The following is a 10727-nucleotide window of genomic DNA, read 5'->3' as shown; positions in this document are numbered from 1 at the left end:
GAACAAATTGCTTGATGCATGTTAAGTGTGGCAGTGAGGAAAACAAATAGAGAAGAACCATATATTTGCTGCTGTAATTTCCTAGCTTCTGTGATTTTTTTTAGTACTTGCCTGATATGTCAACAACAAAAAGTTAAATAATTTAGGATGATGGCTACTTTTGTTTAATGTCTCATGAAATTTTCATGAGCAGTACTGTTGGGAATAGGCCCCAAAATCTGGCCATTAACTGGCCCCAAAACTGGCCATAAACAAAATCTCTGCAGCACTGTGACATGTTCGTGATGGCCATGATGCCCACGCTGGAAGATTGTGGGTTTACTGGAATGAGGGCAAGCAACACCCAGGGCGGAAAACTGCTTAAAGGCATTCTTAAACCACAAACAATAGCATGAGCTATCTGTGCCTTAAGGACATGCGCCTGCTGCAGATAACTAACCAGACCCATCCCTTTATTTTGGCCTATCCCTCTGTGATAAGGAATACTTTAAGTTTATCTATAATCTATAGAAATAATGCTTATCACTGGCTTGTTGTCAATAAATATGTGGGTAAATCTCTGTTTGAGGCTCGCAGCTCTGAAGGCTGTGAGACCCCTGATTTCCCACTCTACACTTCTATATTTCTGTGTGTGTGTCTTTAATTCCTCTAGCGCTGCTGGGTTAGGGTCTCCCCGACTGAGCTGGTCTCAGCACAGTACAAATATAGTTGTTAAGAACAAGTAAATTACATAAATATAAGTGGGATTAAAAATGTACAAATGAACTATTCAGCAATGATTATGTTTTATAATATGTCTGCCTGAAAACAATTTTCAGTCTTTTGGTAACTTGCAACCTTAAGGTTATGCTAAATTAAATTAAGTCATAGATATTCATTAACTGTCTGGGTCATTCCTAAATAAGATAAAATATTAAAATGTTAATTACTAAGCAGAAGTAGGCATTTATATACTTTGTTTTCATGTGATATAGAGAGGGTAAATATATTCAAATTTATTAAGAAACAAGAAATTGTAATATGAGGAAATAGCAAATAGCTACAAAAATGTGAGAGGAATCCTTTTTTAAAATTCGATTTAATTTTTAATTTTTTTATTTCAATAGGTTTTGAGAGAACAGGTGGTGGTTGGTTACATGGATAAATTCTTTAGTGGTGATTTCTGCTACTTTAAAGCACCTGAGCAGTGTACACTGCACCCAATGTGTAGTCATTTAACCTTTACCTTCCTCCCACTCTTCCCCCCAAGTCCCCAGAGTTTGTTGTGTCATTCTTATGTCTTTGCATCCTCAGAGCTTAGCTCCCACTTATAAGTGAGAACATGCAATGTTTGGTTTTCCATTCCTGAGTTACTTCACTTAGAATAATAATCTCCAACTCCATCCAGGTTGCTGTGAATGCCATTATTTCATTCCTTTTTATGCCTGAGTACTATTCCATTTATATATACACACACACACACACACACACACACACGCGTACACACACATACACACACACCAACTTTTCTTTATCCACTTGTTTACGGATGGACATTTGGGCTGGTTCCATATTTTTGCAATTGCAAATTGTACTGCTATAAACATGTGTGTGCAAGTGTCTTGTTCATGTAATGACTTCTTTTCCTTTGGGTAGATACCCAGGAGTGGAATTGCTGGATCAAATGGTAGATGTATTTTTAGTTCTTTAAGGAATTTTCACACCATTTTCCATAGTAGTTTTACTAGTTTACATTCCCACTAACAGTGTAAAAGTGTTCCCTTTTTACCACATCCATGCTGACATCTATTATTTTTTGATTATGGCCATTATTGCAAGAGTAAGGTGACACCACATAGTGGTTTTCATTTGCATTTCCCCAATAATTAGTGATGATGAGCATTTTTTCATATGTTTGTTGGCCGTTTGTATATATTCTCTTGAGAATTATCTATTCATGTCCTTAGCCCACTTTTTGATGGGATTGTTTGTTTTTTTCTTGTTAACTTGTTTGAGTTCCTTGAAGATTCTGGATATCAGTCCTTTGTCAGATGCATAGTTTGTGAAGATTTTCTCCCAGCCTGTGGGTGGTCTGTTTACACTGCTGATTATTTCTTTTGCTGTGCAGAAGCTTTTTAGTTTAAATAAGGCCCATCTATTTATCTTTGCTTTTGTTCCATTGGCTTTCGGGTTCTTGGTCATGAAGTCTTTGTCTAAGCCAATGTCTGAAAGGGTTTTTCTGATGTTATCTTCTAGAATTTTTACAGTTTCTAGTGTCAGATTTAAGTCTTTGATCCATCTTAAATTGATTTTGATATAAGGTGAGAGATGAGAATCCAGTTTCATTCTTCTATTCATTCTTCTACATGTGGCTTGCCAATTATCCCAACACTATTTGTTGAATAGGGTGTCCTTTCCCCACTTTATGTTTTTGTTTGCTTTGTCAAAGATCAGTTGGCTGTAAGTATGTGGCTTTATTTCTGGCTTATTGATTCTGTTCCACTGGTCTATGTGCCTATTTTTATACCAATACCATGATGATTTGGTGTCTATAGCATTACAATAGTTTGAAGTCAGGAAATGTGAGGCCTCCAGATTTTTTTTTTTTTTTGCTTAGTCTTAATTTGGCAGTGTGGGCTCCTTTATGGTTCCAATGAATCTTAAGATTGTGTTTTCTAGTTCTGTGAAGAATGGTGATGGTATTGTGGTGGGAATTGTATAGAAGCTGTAAATTGCTTTTGGCAGTATGGTAATTTTCATAATATTGATTCTACCCACCCACGAGCATGGGATGTGTTTCCATTTGTTTGTGTCATCTATGATTTCTTCCAGCAGTATTTTTTAGTTTTCCTTGTAGAGGTCTTCCACCTCCTTGGTAGGTATATCCCTATGTATTTAATTTAATTTAATTTAATTTTAATTTAATTTTATTTTTTGCAGCTAATGTAAAAGGAGTTGAGTTCTTGATTTGATTCTCACCTTGGTCACTGTTGGTGTATAGTGGTGCTACTGATTTGTGTACATTGATTTTGTATCCTGAAGCTTTACCAAATTCGTTTATCAGATCTAGGAACTTTTTGGATGAGTCTTTAAGGTTTTCTAGGTATAAGAACATATCATCGTCTAAGAGCAACAGTTTGACTTCCTCTTTATCGATTTGGATGTCCTTTATTTGTTTCTTTCCTCTGATTGCTCTGGCTAGGACTAGCAGTACTATATTGAATAGAAGTGGTGAAAGTGGGCATCCTTGTTTTGTTCCAGTTCTCAGGGGGAATATTTTCAATTTTTCCCCTTTCAGTATAATGTTGACTGTGGGTTTGTCATAGATGGCTTTTATTACTTTGCTAAGGGTTTTAATCATAAAGGGATGCTCGATTTTGTCACATGATTTTTCTGCATCTATTGAAATAATCATGGGATTTTTGTTTATAATTCTGTTTATGTAGTATATCACATTTATTGACTTGCATATATTAAACCATTCCTGCATCCCTGGTATGAAACCCACCTGATCATGGTGGATTTTCTTTTTGATATGCTGTTGGATTCTGATAGCTAGCATTTCTTTTTAGTATTTTTGCATCTAGGTTCATCAGAGATATTGGTCTATAGTGTCCTCTTTTGTTCTGTCCTTTCCTGGTTTTGGTAATAGGGTGATACTGGCTTCACAGAGTGATTTAGGGAGGATTCCCTCTTTCTCTGTCTTTTGGAATAGTGTCAATAGGATTGGTACCAATTCTTTCAATGTCTGATAGAATTCAGCTGTGAATCCATCTGGTCCTGGATTTTTTTATTGGCATTTTTTTCAGTTATCATTTAAACCTTTCTGCTTATTATTGGTTTGTTCAGAGTTTGTTTCTTCCTGGTTTAATCTAGGAGCATTGTGTATTTCCAGGAATTTATACATCTCCTCTAGGTTTTCTAAGTTTTTGTGTGTAAAGGTGTTCATCGTCGCCTTGAATGATCTTTGTATTTCTGTGGTGTGAGTTATAATATCTCCCATTTCATTTCTAATTAAGCTTATTTGCACCTTCTCTCTCTCTTCTTTTCTTAGTTAAACTTGCTAACAAACTCTCAATTTTGCTTATCTTTTCGAAGAACCAGTTTTTGTTTTATTTATCTTTTTATTTCAATTTCATTTAGTTCTGATATGATTTTTGTTATTTCTTTTGTTCTGCTGGTTTGGGGTTGGTTTGTTTTTGTTTCTCTGGTTCCTTGAGGTATGACCTTATATCATCTATTTGTGCTCTTTCAGACTTTTTGATGTAAGCATTTAATGCTCTGAACTTTGCTCTTAGCACTACTTTTGCTGTATCCCAGAAGTTTTGATAGGTTGTGTCACTATTATTGTTCAAAGAATATTTTAATTTATAACTTGATTTCATTGTTGACCCATTGATCATTCAGGAGCAGATTATTTAATTTCTACATATTTGCATGGTTTTGAGGATTCCTGTTGATTTCCAAGTTTATTCCACTTTGGTCTGAAAGAGTACTTGATATAATTTTGGTTTTCTTAAATTTATTGAGATTTGTTTTGTGGTCTGTCACATATATGGTCTATCTTGGAGAATATTCCATATGCTGATGAATAGAAAGTATATTCTGCAGTTGTTGAGTAGAATGTTCTGTAAACATCTGTTAAGTCCATTTATTCTAGGTTATAGTTTCAGTCCATTGCTTCTTTGTTGACTCTCTGTCTTGGTGACTGGTCTAGTGCTGTCAGTGGAGTATTAAAGTTCCCCACTATTACTGCTTGCTGTGTGTCTCATTTCTTAGGTCTAGTAGTAATTGTTTTATAAATTTGGGTGGTCCAGTGTTATGTGCATATATATTTATGATTGTGACATTTTCCTATTGGACTAGTCCTTTTATCATTATATAATGTCCCTCTTTGTCTTTTTGAACTGTTGTGGCTTTGAAGTCTGTTTTGTCTGATATAATAACTACTCCTGCTCCCTTTTGGTGTCCGTTTGCATGGAATATCTTTTTCAACCCCTTTACCTTAAGTTTATGTCAGTTCTTATGTGTTTGGTGAGTCTCTTGAAGACAGCAGATACTTGGTTGGTGAATTCTTATCTATTTTGCCATTCTGTATCTTTTAAGTGGGGCATTTAGGCCATTTACATTCAATGTTACTATTGAGATGTGAGGTACTATTCTATTCATCATGCTAGTTGTGGCCTAAATATCTTGTTTTTTTTTTTTTTTTTTTTTTTTTTTTTTTTTTTTTTTTTCTGTTTCATTGTGTATTGTTTTATAGGCCCTGTGAGATTTATGTTCTGAGGAGGTTATATTTTGGTATATTATGAGGTTTTGCTTTAAGATTAGAACTCCTTTTAGCAGTTCTTGTAGTGCTGGCATGATAGTGGCAAATTCTCTCAGCATTTGTTTGTCTGAAAAAGACTATCTTTCCTTCATTTATGAGCTTAGTTTTGCTGAATACAAAATTCTTGGCTGATAATTGTTTTGTTTAGGGAGGCTAAAAATGTGAACCTAATCCCTTCTAGTTTGTGAGGTTTCTGCTGAGAAATCTGCTGCTAATCTGATAGGGTTTCCTTTGTCGTTTTCCTGATGCTTTTGTATCACAGCTCTTAAGATTTTTTCTTGCATCTTGACATTAGATAACCTGATAACTATGTACCTAGGTGATGATCTTTTTGTGATGAAATTCCCAGGTGTTCTTTAAGCTTCTTGTATTTGAATATCTAGATCTCTAGCAAGGCCAGGGAAGTTTTCCTTGATTATTCCCTCAAATAAGTTTCCCAGACTTACTAAGCTAGCTTGCCTTTCTTTCTTTCTTTCTCTCTTTCTTTCTTTCTTTCCTTCTTTCTTTCTTTTCTTCCTTTCTTCCTTTCTTCCTTTCCTTTCCTTTCTTTCTCTCTTTTCTTTCTTTCTCTTTCTTTCTTCCTTCCTTTCTTTCTTTCTTTCTCTCTCTCTCTCTCTCTTTCTTTCTTTCTTTCTTTCTTTCTTTCTTTCTTTCTTTCTTTCTTTCTTTCTTTCTTTCTTTCTTTCTCTCTCTCTCTCTCTTCCTTCCTTCCTCTTCTTTCTTTCTTTCTTTCTTCCTTTCTTTCTTTCTTCTTTTTTTTTCTTCCTTCTTTCTTTTTCTCTCTTTCTCTGTTTCTCTCTCTCTCTCTTTCTTTTTTTTTGACATCTCACTCAGTGGCCCAGGCTGGAGTGCAGAGGCATGATCTCAGCTCACTGCCACCTCCACCCCCCAGTTTCAAGTGATTCTAATGGTTCAACCTCCTGAGTGGCTGGGATTATAAGAACCTGCCACGATGCCTGGCTAATTTTTATGTTTTTAGTACAGACAGTGTTTTGCCATGTTGGCCAGGCTGGTTTCAACCTCTTGACCTTATGTGATCTGCCTACCTCAGCCTCCTATGCTTAAATTTTTCTTCTTCCTTGGGAACACCAATTATTCTTAGGTTTGATCATTTAACATAATCCCAAAAACTTCTTGAAGGCTTTTCCATTTTTTAAAGTTCTTTTTTCATTGTCTTTGTCAGATTGGGTTAATTTGAAAGCCTTGTCTTCAAGCTCTGATGTTCTTTCTTCTACTTGTTCAACGCTATTGTTGAGATTTTCTAGTGTATTTTGCATTGCTCTAAGTATGTCTTTCATTATCAGAAGTTGTGATTGTTTTTTATTTATGCTGTCTGTTTCTCTGGAGAGTTTTTCATCCATATACTTTATTATTTTTAAAATTTCTTTAAGTTGATTTTCACTTTTCTCTAGTGCCTCCTTAAGTAGCTCAATAATCGACCTTCTGCATTCTTTTTCTGGCAATTCAGAGATTACTTCTTGGTTTGGATCCATTACTGGTGAGCTAGTGTGATCTTTTGGGGGTGTTAAAGAACCTTGTTTTGTCATATTACCAGAATTGTTTTTCTGATTCCTTCTCGTTTGGGTAGACTATGTCAGAGGCAAAATCTGGGGCTTGAGCGCTGCTGTTCAGATGCTTTTGTCCCACAGGGTTCTCCCTTGATGTAGTGCTTCTCCCCTTTCCCTAGGGATGGGGCTTCCTGAGAGCTGGACTGCAGTGATTGTTATTGCTCTTCTGGATCTAGCCATCTAGAGAAGCTACCAGGCTCCAGCCTGGTACTGGGGAGTATTTGCAAAGAGCCCTATGCTGTGAATCATCTTCAGCTCTCTCAGCTGTAGATACCAGCACCAGCTCCAGTGGAGGTAGCAGGGGAGTGAAGTGGACTCTGTAAGGGTCCTTGGTTGTAGTTTTGTTGAGTGTGCTGGGTTTCTTGAATGCTGGTTGTGCTAGCAGTGAAGTTGTCATATGGACAGACTCAGGACCTCTGGTTTTCCAGGATGTTGCAGGTGGTGGAATTAGCTTCCTTTTGGTTGTTTTCTCCTTTCTTGGAGCAGGAAAAAATAATTTTATTCTGAAGGAGAATGACTGGTTGTTCTAGAATAGAAAAGAAGTAAAAACAGGACAAAAACTGAGAGGATATAAAAAAATATAAAAGGTTGTAGAAAATTTGCAAAAAAGGAGTTTGCATGGTTGAGCTGCTAAGATTGAGTGGATTTATCTATGAGTTAAAAAATGATAAGTCTTAGTGTCGAAAGGGGACTAATATAAAGCTAGAATGGCAATGTTTTTGCAGATTGTTAGTCTGCTCTTAAATTGTGAAAGGTTTTTTTTTTTTTTTTTTTTTTTTTTTTTTTTGTCTCTGAGTAATCTCCCTAGAAAACAAAGATTTTTGTGTTTTATTAAAAATAATTTTCTGTGCTTTTTGTCTTTATCAGGTCTTTCATTACTTAAGAAAGCTGACTCTTCTCAATATTAGAAAGAGCTAGCTTTTTTTCTCACCTATGTAACTGTGTATATTTGCCTTTACAATATTTTATTAACACTTTATTTAAATAGCTAGCTAAGTATTATATAATAATCTGAGATTATATTCTAGGATCTGTGATCCTAATTAAGTATTAAAACCTTTTGATTTTTTTTTACATCTCAAAATCAAATTCTAAATAACTGATCTTTCCTGGGGGGCTCCTGGAAAACCTTAAAAGATTTTTTTGCTCTTACAAAAAGACATATGTTAAACTACTTAGGCTTACTTGGTAGTTAAGTTACATAGAAAACATTGCCAAATAAGATGTGATGTTGAATTTTCTTTAAGTTATATTTGTATGGATATGTAATATTAATATAAGGTTTTCAGAAATTCTGTGAGGTCAACAAAAATTTGTCAGTACCCTAGCTGTTTATGACAGTCAGCCATAATGTTATCAGGTGACTGATAAGGACCTCTCTGATGGCCCATAGAGCCTCTATCTGCAATAAACGTACACCTGGAGTGAGCTGATAAAGAGAAGATGAGGCTTCCTCAGGGTTTGAATCTTATAGTGATCTAAATGGAGAACCTTTGTTAAAAATTTGTGACTTTAATTTAATAAAAATAAAGTGTCCAAGTAGTCTCTTACGATCTCTTGTGTAATGATTGCTTGTGGGACTCTGGAAGTATTGTTATAAATCGCCTATGTTGTAAATATATTGTTATCCTGGATTCTTTCTCCTACATCCCTAAGTTGACATCTTCCTAGTCAAGCTTGAACATGACTGTGAAGAAGCAAGGAAAAATGAATATTCTCTCTAGCCCCTTTATAGAGTGTCTGCTGGTCACTGGTTTCTAAATGACTTTGAATACCACTGCTGGTTGGAAAACTCTTACATTTAAACAGATTTCTCCACTACAGAACTTGTTAGTAGAACTTTTCATCTGTGAAATTGAAATAGAAATTGGGACCTACCACTGACGACTAATTAACAGTTGTATCCAAATAGGTTGGCATGAACTTGGAGGAAGGTCATCAGGACATTTGTGTGAAAAAAAATCTGAATGTCTGAGGCTAGTTTAATGCAAAAACTGGTAAAAGCAAATGCACTTGTATCTTCCCAGAGCTCTATTGTTAGTGTGCAAAATGTAAACTATTACTTTTTAAGTGTGTACAATTGTGAAGGTGAGAGATTCAGAGCTAGAGCATATCTCCAGGTATGGAGCTTGCAGATGACCAAGACAGAATGTGATCCTTCTTCAACCTGAGGGAGATACTGAGTAGAGAGGAGGCAGGTTGAATGTATTTTTCCAGATTCAAAACAGAAAAGATTCTGGTATCCAGCAGCATTTGGCTCAGGGTAGAACTTTAATAACAGGAAGGAACATTCTTTTCTTGACATCCACTCCTTTCTCCTTCCCTTTGTTGGGGAATCTTTAGTGAACAATCCAAAGAGGTAGACTGTATCGGCCCAGTGACATATCAACGAACACCTTCCAGAGGTCAATAATATTTTCAAGATGAAAAATGTTTGTCTTGAATTTTTGGTTTTCTTTGAAGAATCAGAAGAAATAAAATATCTTCCAGAGATTCTGTCAAAAATCTGGGAGTGAGTCCCTGAACCCTAGGGGTCTCACACTGTTAGCCACAATAGGTTGGATCTGAGATCATGGCAGCAGGGTAAGGTGCTAGGGAGAAGAAGAGGGATATGAGAAATAGGGAGCATCAACTTTACATAATAAGCTTCAGAAAATATGATTAGGCATTGAGATTATCCAAGCACAAAGCTTGAGGATGGCCACTTGAGAATGCCGACTCCAAACCAATGGAGTCAGCATTCCAAAGTGGAGAAGTTATGGTTTCACATACGGATTTGTCCATTTTCATGCTGCTGATAAAGACATACCTGAGACTGCACAATTTACAAAAGAAAGAGGTTTAATTGGACTTACAGTTCCAATTGTGTACAATTTGGTAGTTGAGGAAGCCTCACAATCACGGCTGAAGGCGAGGAGGAGCAAGTCACATCATACGTGAATGGCAGCAGGCAAAGAGAGAGATTGTGCAGGGTAATTCCCAGTTTTAAAACCATCAGATCTCATGAGACTCATTCACTATCACAAGAACAGCATGGGAAAGACCTGCCCCCATCATCTCCCACCTGGTCCCTCTCACAACATGTGGGTATTATGGGAGCTATAAGGTGAGATTTGGGTGGGGACACAGAGTCAAACCATATCAATGTATGTAAGCAGAGACGGAGAAATTTTACACTTTCCATGCAAGACCAGTGCATAGTGAGAGATTTTATTGGTTACAAATTACTGCATTCCAAGGAAGATTATTACTTTGTGAGGAGGGGTAGTGATCTGAGGGAGTCTTATCTCTGGTGCTGTTTGGTCTTCCTAATTATTTACAGGAAAAAAATGCAGCAGACTGTATAGACATACCCCCTGAAGCATCAGAATAATTTAATGTTACAACAGCTTTCAGTTCAATTATTTAATTTAACATTTCCCCCTTTTCATTAAGATCTTTCAAAGAAAGTATCGTAGATAAGCTCAAGTGGTTTGGGCTCCTTTTATGTTCAGGAGTTTAATTCCACATCACTAGGAAGGCTAATTCTTAGAGTGTCATGTCTCACAGAAGAAGGAGCTTGTTAGGCTCTAAAGCTGATGAGGTATAGGCTGAATTTAAAGCAACATGAAGTAAGTGGCTTTGAGACCTGAGTCAGGCTGCATGGCTACAACTTCAATTAATGCAATTCCTTGAATGACAATTATTTTAGTGTTTTTCAGTGTGCATCGACTACATCATGAACGGATGCCTCAGCAGCAGTAAAGACAAAAACAAGACAAAACAAAACAAAGGATTATAGTTTTGAGAACACGTAACAGCTTCTGCCACCAAATTCTCCAAGATCCAAACTAGCTGCTCAGCCAATCTTT

Source organism: Macaca mulatta, chromosome 3 (genome assembly GCF_049350105.2).
Source record: "Macaca mulatta isolate MMU2019108-1 chromosome 3, T2T-MMU8v2.0, whole genome shotgun sequence".
Classification (NCBI taxonomy): domain Eukaryota; kingdom Metazoa; phylum Chordata; class Mammalia; order Primates; family Cercopithecidae; genus Macaca; species Macaca mulatta.
This window is presented reverse-complemented; position numbering follows the sequence as displayed.